We start from the raw sequence: 13646 nt of genomic DNA on the forward strand, positions 1-13646 counted from the left end.
TTGATCGGGATAATGGCACCGCACATTACGTTGGTGTTGTGCCGGGTACTTCTACTGTCAGGCCTGGTGCACACCAAAACCCGCTAGCAGATCCGCAAAATGCTAGCAGATTTTGAAACGCTTTTTCTTTTTCTGTAGCGTTTCAGCTAGCATTTTGTGTTTTTGGTGTAGTAGATTTCATATATTGTTACAGTAAAGCTGTTACTGAACAGCTTCTGTAACAAAAACGCCTGCAAAACCGCTCTGAACTGACGTTTTTCTGAGCGGTTTGCGTTTTTCCTATACTTTACATTGGAGGCAGAAACGCCTCCGCAATCCAAAATCTGCAGCATCCCCGGAGTATGCGTTTCTGCAAAACGCCTCTCGCTCTGGTGTGCACCAGCCCATTGAAATACATTACCCAAGTGTTTCCACATCCGCAAGCGGATCGAAAAACGCTGCCGAACCGCTCTGGTGTGCACTAGGCCTCAATGTACGTGTTTACAGCTACACTACATCACATAGGTGGTGCATTGCAGTGCGGTAAGCAGGGCTTCAAAGCGGCCATTAGACTGCACCCCTGTGAACATGGCCTAAACCTGCAGAAGTCAGGTAATCTAGAGTTTTTAGGGATTTGTTTTGTCCTAAACGGTTAACAAAAAATTTGAAAGTTTGGCCTGGGCCAGAACATAATATAGAGAACTGCTGAAACATGCTAATTATGACACACAAGACCCATTTAGGTAGGATGAAAATATAACCAATAAAAAAAAAAAAAAAAAAAAAAAGGTAGTTTGCCTTTGGAAATAATAAGTTCACTTGAAGTTGCCAATGCCATGCATTCAAACACAAACTGGTACCAAGTTACTTTACACTCAGCTGAAAAGGTTGCACTGGCATCAGGCAAAATGTGCACAATCCAAGAAAGATGAAAACTAATGTTAATATAATTTAAATTCACGACTAGGTTAATACTTACGTAATATGTGGATTACTTCAATGTCACTTAATTATATACGTCAATATTTTCAAGATAGAACTAAAGGGAAAAATAAACAGTTAGCACCCCAACACTAATTAGGAACATGAAAATAAATATCTGAAACTTGTTTTTCTCATAAAACAAAGGTAAGCTTCAAAAATCACTGCTCGTCTTGTCCCAGGTAGGTGCTATGAGAGGTGGGCAGAAACACTGGCCACACCTGGGCAGCTGAGGCTGCTGGGCACTTCTGTGGCTGCAAGCAGCTTGCTGCAACACATATCAGTATTTACAAATAATGGACAATGAAATCCCCAATTCATACTAGAAGCACATATCAAAGGAGCATAGCAGCTGCTATTGGGGCCTAACCCTCACCCGTGTATTGCAATTATTGTGTGTGCCACTAGCTAGTTACAAGACACTTGCATTTAAATCTGGAGAGGGGGCGAGAGAGTTGTAGGATCTAGCAAATGCATGGGTACTGCTCACTACTGAAAAGTCTGCAGGGTAGCTATGCTGGAAACGTAGCATGCTTCCCCTGCAAGATGTGAGGTCACTGATCACTGAGTCTTGCCGGAGATACACACACTCATCAGGGCACTTAGGAAACACTAACCAATTCCACTCCCCTGCAGGCTCAATGTGTTGCAATAGTGGGTTGAGTGGGTAGATTACCATAAGTCTCCATATCTACATTTAGGCCTAGTGCACACCGAGCGGTTTTTGTAGCGATCCGCCGGCCGCATCCGCCTGGAAAAACGCTTGGCTAATGTATTGCAATGGGATGGTGCACACCGGCGGTTTGAGGTTTTTGCCAAGCCGCAAACGCGCCTCCTGCTGCGCGTTTGCGGATTTCGGAAGCGTTTCGCCCTCAATGTAAAGTATAGGAAAAACTCAAACCGCTCTGAAGAACGCTACTTCAGAGCGGTTTGCCAGGCATTTTTGTTACAGAAGCTGTTCAGTAACAGCTTTTACTGTAACAATATGTGTAATCTGCTACACAAAAACGCACCCAAAACTGCTAGGTATGTTTAGAAAACGTCTCTAAACATGCCTAGAATCGCTCTGAAATCAGCTCCCAAAACCGCTAGCGTATTGCGGATCTGCTAGCGGTTTTGGTGTGCACTGGGCCTTAGAGTGGCTGGACATCATATCCACTCAAAATCAAAAAGGGATGCTAGGACAAATCTAGTTAGTGTACAGCAGCCCCTGATAGCCTTTAACGATTCAGACGAGTACTGGGCAAGATTGCATGCCACAACAGAACATACTGCTATCCAACAGGCTAGCTATGTGACTGTCTGTAAAGCCTCAGACGTGTATAAGATTTAAGAACAACTGTTTGGGGGCTGCCTCATGTCATTTTAAGAAATAGCAGTTCCCTGGCAGCCCTGCTGGTCTATTTGGCTGTAGTGTCTGAATCCAGGGCTGTGGAGTCGGTACAATAATCTTCCGACTCCAACTGCTCAGTTTATGAAACCACGACTCCAACTCCGACTCTGGGTGCCCAAAATTGCCTTGACTCCAACTCCTCCACTCCGACTCCAACTCCGACTCCACAGCCCTGTCTGAATCACACCAGAAACAAGCATGCAGCTAATCTTGTCATATCTGACAATTTCAGAAACACCTGATCTGCTGCATGCTTGTTCAAGGTCTATGGCTAAAAGTATTAGAGGCAGAGGATCAGCAGGATAGCCAGGCAACTGGTATTGCTTAAAAGGAAATAAATATGGCAGCCTCCATATCCCTCTTGCTAGTTGTCCAAGCAAAAGGCTGTAAAGCTATGTATTACTATAGAAGAGGAAAATGTACAACCTTTCTTGTACTGTAATACTGTAAACATTTTACAATATTGAAATGAGGAAAAAAGTATTACAGTTATTTTGCTTGATGTTCCAAGCCCATTTAAAAACATGCTAAACTGTAACTTATGCCCCCAAGTCACAACTGAGTTTTAATTTTTCAAATGATAGACTCCAGTATAAAATAATCACAGCCAACCACACCAACAAAAGTCTAAAGCAAATGATAGAAATTAACATATTTAGTGTAACCACCCTCACGATAAGGCAAAATTAAACTAGGTGGATGCAAATACTGTACTTCCATTTCTGGCTACTGTCCTTGACCAAGAACTAAGCAGTGAGAACAATAACACAGAAGGAAACAATGACAACTGACACCAGTATCTATTTGGAACACAAGCAAATTTAAAATGTGCTGGATTTTACAAACATTGTAAGGCTTTACATTTAGGCTCGGTTCACACTGGCAATTAGTCAGGGCTGTGGAGTCGGAGCAATTTTGGGTACCCAGAGTTGGAGTCTGTGATTTCATAAAAAGAGGAGCCTGAGTCGGATGATTTTGTACAAAATCCACAGCCTGTATTAGACTAAGGAGTTGGAGTCTGAGCCATTTTGGGTGGAGTCAGTGGTTTCATAAACTGAGGAGTCGGAGTTGGAAGATTTTTGTACCAACTCCACAGCACTGCAATTAGTGGCAAACGGATCCATGAAAACAGATCTGATTACCGGTCGATCGGATCAGTTTGCTGTTCAGCTGCCTTTGTTCCGTTTCCCCATCTCCCCCCAAAGTGGAGTTTGCTGAATAGAATGGTCTGTTTCTTCACTAGTGTTTAGAAGTTTCTCATTGCCCCCAATGCAGTGCTTCAGCTCCTGTTCCGCTGGGCTCAGCTGTCTGTAAAAATTGCCCCCAAAAAAATGTGCAGACCGTTCAGTGGATTGTGTGGTACGGATCCGCTCTAACAGACCAATGCGAATGGATCCATAGGTTAACATTGGATCCGCTAACATCCATTAGGATCCGCGAATGGACTGTTTTTTTAACGCTAATGTGAACCGGGCCCAACACAAGTAACAGTTCTAATGCTAGGTACACACTGAGATTTTCTGGCAGATTTACTGTCAGATCGATATTTCCAACATGTCCGATCTGATTTCCGATTGTTTTCCAATCAATTTCTCATAGGAGTGAACAGAAAAGTTAAACAGTCGGAAATCAGATAAGACATGCTGGAAATAATCGATCTGACAGTAAATCTGCCAGAGAATCTCATAGTGTGTACCCAGCATAACAAAGAAATGTATACATTCCAAGATATCAATGCCAGTGTTCTAGCAGATTAAATTAGTAATAACTGCACCAGTCACTGTTAAAAGAAGAATTAGGGCTGGTTCAGACAGACGCTTGCAGAGCGTTTACAGCCAGCGTTCGGGGCTTGGCGTTAAACGCTCCCATTCAAGTGAATGGGAGCGTTAGTACCAAGCTTTCACGCGCGTTTACACAAACGCAGCGTTTGGGTCCCGATTTTCCCTGGCGTTCAAGGAGCCCCTGGAAGCTACATGTAGCTTCCAGGGGCGGTTAACCGCGACGGCTAATGTCCCCCCAGGGGAAGAAAAACCGCGACCGCATCCAAACGCAACACGAACGCTGCTGAAAGCCCACGAACGCGACGCCAACGACCGCAACGCCTCCAAACGTCCATCTGAACCAGCCCTTAGGAAAACAGTTGCAGATCACAATTAAACTTGCCTTGAATGGTTTCCTTTTGAGAACAAAAATCTATCTACAGGTATATATTACTTACTACACAAGACATCTGAATGAACTGAAGGTCATTAAAGCGGACCTGAACTCAGAACTTCCTCTCTGCTCTAAAAGATACGCAACAGCATAATAACCTTTAAAGGGGTTCTGTTGACATTTAAAAAATAAAAACTGCCACTTACCTGGGGCTTCTATCGGCCCCCTGCAGCTGGAATGTCCCGCACCGTCCTCTTCCGATGCGCCGTTCCCCGTCGCAAGCATCGGTGTAAATATTCATGTAACTAGACGAATAGAAGTGTGGCTACGCGGCCGCGTGCGAGCTTGCTTCAGCGTGCGTCAGCGCGAGCATACTGCGCAGACGCAGTGCAGGAAAACTTTGTACTGCGCCTGTGCAGTTAGCTCCCGCCGTGCAGTCGCACTTCTATTCATCTAGTTAGACGAATAATTACACCGATGTCGGCGGCGGGGAACGGCGCATCGGAAGAGGACAGAGCGGGACATTCCAGCTGCAGGGGGGGGGGGGGCGATAGAAGCACCAGGTAAAAAGCGTCAACAGAACCCCTTTACAGAAAAACATTTATTACAGCCGATACATATCCTGCAATAAATCTGCAGTGTATCTACTTCCTGCTTTCATGGAAGCAGGCATATTGTTAACATCCTGTGCTTTCAAATTAGCTTATCAGTGGTTGCAGTCAGCTGACAGGTGAGAGATCAAATGATAACTTGAGCTTAGTCACAGATGAGGAATTAGGCAGGCTAAACTCTCTAAGTACATACAGGGTGCATTTCTCTATGTTTTCCTTCTGTCCTGTGCAAGAGTTCAGGTCCACTGTAAACTATCTACATTAACTGAAAGGCGGCCCCCCCAAGGAGTTGAGTGTCTTTTGACTACCTAGCAAAAAAGAAAAAAAAAATTGTTCTCTCAAAATCTGTCTGCTGGTGCTATTAATTTTAAATCAGTAGAGGCCCCTCTCTGGCTACTTATAGTGTGGGGGAAGTCACGATTCTGGCCACCTAATACTCGGGGTGCCCTCTCTAACTACCCAATACTGGAGGAGTGCCCTCTCTGGCCACCTAATAAGAGGGGGGGGGGGGGTAGCCATGGCTACCTATACTGGGGAGTGCCCTCTCTGGCTACATATATTGGGGGGTGCCCTCTCTGGCTACCTATATTGGGGACTGGGGAGTGCCCTCTCTGGCTACCTATATTGGGGACTGCCCTCTCTGGCTACCTATATTGTGGAATGCCCTCTGTCTCTGGCTACCTATACTGGGGGTGCTCTCTCTCTCTGGCTACCTAATACGGGAGGGGGGTCTCTCTGGCTACCTAATACTGGTCAGCTAACTAACAACAGAGGGAGACCTCAAGCTACAGTGTGCCCGAGTCTCCCCCGGGGGTAGGGAGGAGCACGGAGCGTACATTTGAATACGGCGCTGGTAGACTTGGGCGCAGGATCCAGCTGTTAAATGGCTGGTCCTGCTTCTGCACAAGTCCGGGGCGTTTTAATTACTATTCCCCCTCCAGGCCGCCATGGATAGTGGGGGAATGAAATAATTCGGCTTCCAGCGATTGCTGGAGGCCGAATTATTGTGTTTTTTAAACAACTTCGGCTCCGTCTTCTGACGGAGCCGACCTTCCTCACTGAGCGCCGCTATAGACTGATTCCCATTACAGTCTATGGCGGCGCTGGCTGCGCCCAAAGCTAGCAGCGCTGAAAAGCACTGCTCCGAGCACGGAGAATGAGAGAAACTCACCCTGACAGCTATTTATCCTAGAAACTGCCCTATCCATACATTATATTTAATTGGCCACATGCAAACACCCAGTTCTGTCCTACTACTTCTTGTAAACTATGACTAACGGGAAACGAAATGGGAACCTGAATTCCAGGTCACACCTCCAGGCATCACTAGCCGATGACAAACTACCCCCCTCCACAGCCACAAAAAAAAAAAAGGCAGCCTGGAGCAGTCAGGTGATCCGCGTTTCTTACTACAGAATAACAATGGGACGATCATCATTGTATGTCGCACTCAGTGATATCTATAGGGAGGGCAGTGGGTACACCTGCTTCCTCTGGTGTCCGTTATTGCATTTAGATGTAAATATAGAGGGGAGCTGCCATTGCCAACCAGCGCTTGGGGTGTACGAGAGACGCGCCTGGTGCGCAGAGCTGTACCAGCCGTGTGACCGAGCAGCCCAGCTGATGTGTGCAGCTGCAGAGCCGACCCCTTGTGCACAGAGCGGCTGGGTAAGTAGGCCGCATCCCGGCTGGAAGTGATGCCTGTGAATGGGCTGCAGGTGAAGCCAGCAGAAAGCGTCCCGCCCCTCCTCACCCGCCCGCTGCACTAGCAGGACCAGCATGCCGCCTCCTCACCTCCCGCTCAGCTTAATCACACTCCGCTTCTCCCTACACGCTGCAATACCCGGATTGCCTCTTCTTTCTTTGCTGGGATACCGCGCAACAACAACCTACGGGCCAGTGTCGTCACTTCCTGCCGCAGCTAGCTACCAGCTTGTTCCTCCTCCTCCGCCGCTGTGCGAATCACGGGGAGGGGCCAGGTCCGTCCATGCTCACGTGATGTGGCAGAGCTCTCCGCCCACATCTCTGTGCTGCGGCCGGACACGGAAGTCCTGCTACTATCTAGAGATGGGAAGTTCGGATCTTTTCAATGATCCGGATGATTCGAATCGGATCATTGAAGAGATCCGGATCTTTGATCCGAATCTCGGATCATTTTACTACCGGAAGCATTCGGGGGTGAAATGAACAGCAGGACAGGTCTGTGGACAGGAGAAGGGGAGGGGGTGGACACACAGAGAAGGGGAGAAGATGGACAGAGGGCAGGGAGTGGACAGAGGAGGGAGGAGGGACGAGCAGAGAGCAGAAATGTTTGCACGTAATACCCACATGCTGAAGTCATATGCTTTACATATATTTCACCTATATGTTCATCTGTACACTTTGAAAGAAAAGGTCGCACAGTGAAAGAAAACATTCCCAGAAGATAAGTGCAGCTGTTTAGTGCAGGAGGATTATATTGCCTTTCAATCACAGTGTCTGCAAAGTTACTGAGCTGTGCTGAGCCAAAAGCTTCCCATGTGATCACTGTGCAGCACTACGGAACAGCCAGCCTATAATGGGCAGCACATTGCAGCCAGTATGTGTGCTCTACACATATCTGGCAGTGGCACCCATGTCCCCTCTCTCTCATCTACCTGTCCCTGTGCAAGGCTGCTTCCACTCCAACAGAGCGATACCTGCTTCCAGGACCCCGCTGCCCGCTGAGAGGGGGCGTGTCACTCCTGGCCCCGCCCCTTTTGCGATCCGAATCACTCATTTTGATGATTCGGATTATCGACTCATAAAATAGATTCGGATCAAAGATCCGAATCGTTCATGATCCGGACAACACTACTACTATCACTGGGGTAGCTGTGACAAGTCTGCATATAATGACAGCTGGAACAGTAAAAACAGGCTACAGTAATAGCTAGCCTAGTGTATATAATGTATGGTATAGACAGAATTCTGTAGGGACATACAAGTAACTGCAGGGTAAAAACATTCATTTACTTGGAAAAAAGGTTTATGCCTGGTACACACCATGCAATTTCCCATCAGATAGATCAGTCGATAAATCATTTCCAACAGACTCTTCTGATCGATTTTCTTATCACATCTATGCACATCGATTAGAATAATAATCGGAAATCAGATCGGACCTGTGGGAAATAATTTGCGACCCATCTATCTGCCGGATAATTGCATGGTGTGTACCGGGCTTAATGCTGGGAATACATGATGAGATTTGTCTGCAGATTTACTGTGCAATCATTTGTAGGATTGATTTTCCAATTTTTTTTTTATCGATTTCCATTAACTTCTATGAGAAATCGATCAGAAAAAAAATAGAAAATCAGATCGGAAATTATCTATCGAACCATTTATCTGCCCAAAAATCTCATGGTGTATTTCCAGCATAAGGCATGAACAGTAATCTCATGCCTAAAACGCACAATGAGATTTTCTGGCAGATTTACTGCTAGATCGATTATTTACCACATTTCGATGGTTTTGCGATTGATTGATTTTTGATTGATTTTCCGTTAATTTTTATGGAAAATTGATTGGAAAATCGATTGGTAATCAGATTGGACATTTTGGTAATAATCGATCTGGCAGAAAATCTCATTGGGCTCTATTCATAAAACATTTGTGGCGAAAAAACTCCTGGAGGGAAAATACCGCAGCGGTATTTTAGACTTCTGGGTGGTAATTCATAAAAATCTTGCTAGCTGCGATGCAAGTGCGGAGATCTCCCGCTGAAGGCTGGCGGTAAGCTGTCGGAAGGCATGCGGAAACACTTCAGCCGGCAGAGTCCCTCCGTGCGCTGCTCTCTCTGGGAGGTCTGTCCCACTCACTTGTATGTAATCTGCAAAATCAGAGGAAGCGGTATTTCCCGTCCACATACCGCTTCCTCTAAACTTTATGAATGGCCATTTTGTTACTTTTTTTCTAGATAAATCTAGAAAAACACTGGAGAAGGCGGAAATGTCTCGCTCTGCTGGGGGATTGTAGATTTTCATGCGGGAACAGCTTTTATGAATGCCCACTTTGCTAAATGGACGGGAAAATCCGCTGTTTTGAGTGGAAAACTTGCGGTAACCTTTTATGAATAGAGCCCATTGTGTGTATTAAGCATTATAGCTCTGATGAACTACTAAACATCAATAAATGTGTTGTTTACCCTTCCATTGCTGGGTTCAGGCGTCTTTTTGGTTGCAAAATATTGATCCCTTATGATAGAAATCGTAATGGGTAAAATAATAAGTGTTTAAAATTTTTTATAGAATTACATATTTGCTGTTCTGTTATTTGCTGGGTCTGTTCATTCAGGCAATTGTAGGATTTTTACTGCAAGCCGTGGCGCTCATTACAGCGTTATCCATTTAAGTGAATGGGCAGCACCTGTACTGTCCTTTGCACGATTGCCACATTCTGTTCCCGATTTTTCCCCGTCCTTCTAGCCGACCCTGGAAGCAACATACTGTTTTCAGGGTTGTGTCTCCGTGGAAGGGTGAAAAAGCCATCGGAACCTGTCAATTGCCCTTCTGCATCCTTGCAAAAAAGCATTGGAGTGACAAGCCACCTGAAGCCTGTGTGAACCAGCAGATTATATGGATGGGTCTACTAATCTCCATCCTCTGCAATGTTCAAGTATACTCCCAAAGTAACTGTCCTCATTGTATATGTACATAAACATTTCTGCTTTAATTTGTAACCAAAGCACACTATGGGCTTGATTCACAAAACGGTGGTAACTGTTAGCACGGCAGTTAGCACAGCTTTTCGTGCGATGTAGCGCGTTTCCGTGTGAAAAAGTTTGCGTTTGTGAATTTTTCGCGTGTTAACGACGCAAATTTATCGTGTGAACGCGACCGTTAACACGCACAAAATTTGCATTAACGGGCGAACGTGAACTTTTTCGCGCAAAAACCATTTTCACAGCGTGTTAACAGCGCCGTTTTGTGATTCAAGCCCTATATATGCCCTTGTCTACCCTTATTTCCGTGTAGACTAGGCGTAAAGTAGCCCATGCATATGTAAATTGTCACCCAATGGGGCAAGCAGACCATCCCTCGCTGATCTGAGGCCCTGGTCACAGTGATGTATTGCGGTACTGACACATTGTTATGTGGAACCTCACACTGCAATTTAAAAGCTATGCAATGTTCACAGGGCATGCGTTACCACAAAATGTGCATGTTAATATTGAAGCATACTTTGCATTGACTGTATGCTACACTGTATGCGACGCGATGGTCGTACAACATGTGACACAACTTTCCCATTCTGTCTCGTTTCGCAGAGCGCACTGTGAACGTGGCCTAATATCGATAAAATCGATGCATGTATGGCCTGTGTGAAACTAAATCTAGACAAAACGGAATTTATGATCTTCCCACCCCGGCCATCCACGAACCTCCCAGATGTGCATGTCACTGTTAACCACACTACCATTCGCCCAAACTCTCAAGCCCGCTGTCTGGGTGTCACCCTGGACTCCGCACTCTCCTTCACTTCCCACATCCAAAACCTCACAAAGTCCTGCAACTTCCACCTTCGTAACATCTGTAAAATTCGCCCTTTCCTGACCTCTGCCACCACCAAACTCCTCATCCATGCCCTCATAATTTCCCGCCTTGACTACTGCAGTGCCCTGCTGTCTTGTCTCCCTATGACCCGAACAGCCCCACTGCAGTCCATCATGAATGCGGCAGCCAGAATTATCCACTGCTCCCATCGCTCCACCACGGCAGATCCCCTCCTAGAATCCCTCCACTGGCTTCCTATCCAGTCCAGAATCAGATTCAAGATACTGTGTCTGACCTACAAATCTGTCCACAAAACCTGTCCAACCTACATTTCCGATCTTACTCAGAGGTACACACCTAGCCGCTCACTCCACTCTTCCAATGAACTTCGCCTAACCGCCCCCGCATCACCCAGTCCCATGCACACCTGAAGGACTTCTCTAGAGCTGCTCCAACACTATGGAACTCCCTACCTCCACACATTAGGGCAGCCCCCTCCTTCAACATCTTCAAGAAAGCCCTCAAAACTCACCTTTTCACTCTGGCCTACTACCCCTCACAAGTGCTCTAAACCTACAGCTGAACTCTGGTCCCCTACCATTCGTGTCCTTACCTCTCCCTCTAGACTGTAAGCCTTTGGGCAGGGTCCTCCTCCTTTTGTGTCCTACCTGATCTTGCACCTCCATTACTGTGCACCCATGCTATGCATCTGAGTGAACCTAACCTGCCTAATCTCCATGCTCCCCTCCAGTGACTGACTAAGCATTACCTGGTACTCATACTATGGTGTGTGATCTGGTTTTCTTGTATTCCTGTATTGTCATATTGCTGTATGTCACCCCTAAATATTGTCTGTAACCTAAATTAATGTTCAGCGCTGCGTAATATGTTGGCGCTTTATACATTCAATAAATAAATAATTTTGATTTGCCAGTGACTGGCCAATTTTACCACCTCCATGTTGTATGAGGGACAACAGTATTTGAATACTATGAACAGATTGTGTAGGTAAGCTTTCATACTACATGGAAGTGGTAAAATTGGACAATCGAAATTGGATGTGTGTATACATATTGATTAGATATTGGATGTGTGGCAATGCACATACTGATTTTTCTGATCACATAAGAAGATCTTGGGCAAGACCCCCATAACAGAGCGTGTCCTAACGGCTGCAGGTCTAGCGTTTTGAGTCCGCCAGGAGAAGAGCGCAATATAAATGTTCTGCGCCTTGTCTTGATGGATTTTCAGGGAATTTGATCTCTTTGATAGAATCAGCCAGTCATCCATTGCCCTAACATATCCAACTGATTCACTTTCTATTGATTTTGGGCTGTTTACAATGGAAAGTGTGATCGGACATGTTGGAAAATCTCAGTGCAAGTGGTGCAGAGCAGGAGCGGTAGAGGAATTGATTGCCACATAGCTTTGCACTGCATCAAGTATGGTTTGATCGATGCTCAATAGATTTCCACTAAAATGTATCAAAATTGAGATTGCCATGTGACATAGGAATTGAAATGGATTCACAACTTTAAAAGTCTTGACTAGTTACATTGCACTTACTATACTGTTTCTGGGGGTAAAGGTGGCCATACACTTATAGATTTGCAGCAGATTCGACCATTAGATAGATTTCTGTCAGATGCCTGTCAGGTCGAATCTGACAGGAATCTATCTGATGTGTGCCACACACTAGGAACAGATTTCCAATAGATTTCAGAATTAAATCTATTGGAAATGTATTGGAAATCGATCTAAATGCATTACTGGATCGTTAAATCCAATGCAACTCTATGGGCCATCGATCTGCTGCCAAATCGATCAAGTAGATCGAAATCAGCTGCAAATCGATCGATAGATTTAATAGAATCGATTTCCGATTGATCGTTTTTTTAGAATCGATCGATCGAGGGCTGAAATCTACCAGTATATGGGCTGATCGATTCTATAGAATCGATCGATTGATCAAAAATCGTTTCTTTCAAATCAGCAAATCGATCGATTTGCGATTGATTTTGATCAATTTCGATCAATTTGATCTATCTGACAGGATGGAAACTCTAGGTCGATCTGCTTCTGGTGATGGACTAGATGAACTAGTTCAAAACCGACAGATTTTGGACTAGTCCATCTCTTCATGGGGAATTCTCTGGGTTTAATTTGTTTTCAGAAGCATTTCCTGAATGGCAGTTTAACTGCCAAAACAGTAGATACCAGCTAGCCTCCCTACTCACTTGCACACTATTTTGGCAGTTAGACTTAGCAACTGCCGCTCAGGAAATGCTATTGAAATCAAAGAAAAGCTTGAAAATTTCCCATAATGAGATTGACTGGTCTAAAACCTGTCGGTTCTGTCAGCTTATAACTGCTTACTTTTTTCGCAATAGTGGTCTATCTATGTTTCTCTAGAAATGCTTGGAGGAAGTATATCTCGCTTCAGGGAACCTCAGGAAAAACCCATGATAATCCTTTCTGTCCACAGATGCAGGCTCAGTATTAAAGTGGTCTGAAACTCTGACATAACATTCAATAAGAATGTGTTTTCTACTTTTTCATTACCCATTCAGTTACCATTATTGCTTTTGTGCACAAGTATTATTGTCCATTTGCAAATGACAAGCTCCCAAAGTACAGTTAATCTGCTCTGAAAGCTGCCATTGGATTTTATTCATAGCGGCTAAAAATGATATATTAAAATCTTCTAGTGAGCTCTGCTGAATGGTGTGCATGCTAGAAGCACAGAGAGCTCCTTTGCAGCTCAGCTAAGAATGTAACAATTGTGGAATGTAAAAAAAAAAGATAATGTTATTTCCTCTGTGGATGTGGATCATAAGCTGAAGGGGCTTTCCAGTGCAGAGCAAAGTGCTGTTTTTAACTGTTTTAGTGCTGTTCTGCTACATTTTTTTCTGGTAGTTGGATTAAAGCTGTAAGTACCGGTAATCTTTTAGAGCAAAGAAGAAATTATGAGTTTCAGACCATTTTATGCTCTACAGGTTCATTGGACCAAGA

At 44.9% G+C, this 13646-nt stretch overlaps 1 protein-coding gene across 4 annotated transcripts in view; it reads right to left on the minus strand.

The window, feature by feature from the left end:
* Positions 1 to 7773, minus strand: part of FAM168B (family with sequence similarity 168 member B) — a 30408-nt gene extending 22635 nt beyond the window's left edge. The window contains exons 1-2 of one of the 4 annotated variants that reach the window (XM_068280715.1): positions 7755 to 7773; positions 959 to 1018 (exon numbers count right to left, since the gene is read on the minus strand). The gene's annotated coding sequence lies outside the window, so the exon portion shown is untranslated. Of the gene's footprint in view, positions 1 to 958; positions 1019 to 6912; positions 7076 to 7754 lie in introns of those variants that run through there. The other 3 variants (XM_068280711.1, XM_068280712.1, XM_068280714.1) reach the window with 3 other exon arrangements.
* Between the last annotated feature and the right edge of the window lie 5873 nt (positions 7774 to 13646).

The sequence above is a fragment of the Hyperolius riggenbachi genome, chromosome 4 (assembly GCF_040937935.1).
Source record: "Hyperolius riggenbachi isolate aHypRig1 chromosome 4, aHypRig1.pri, whole genome shotgun sequence".
NCBI lineage: Eukaryota > Metazoa > Chordata > Amphibia > Anura > Hyperoliidae > Hyperolius > Hyperolius riggenbachi.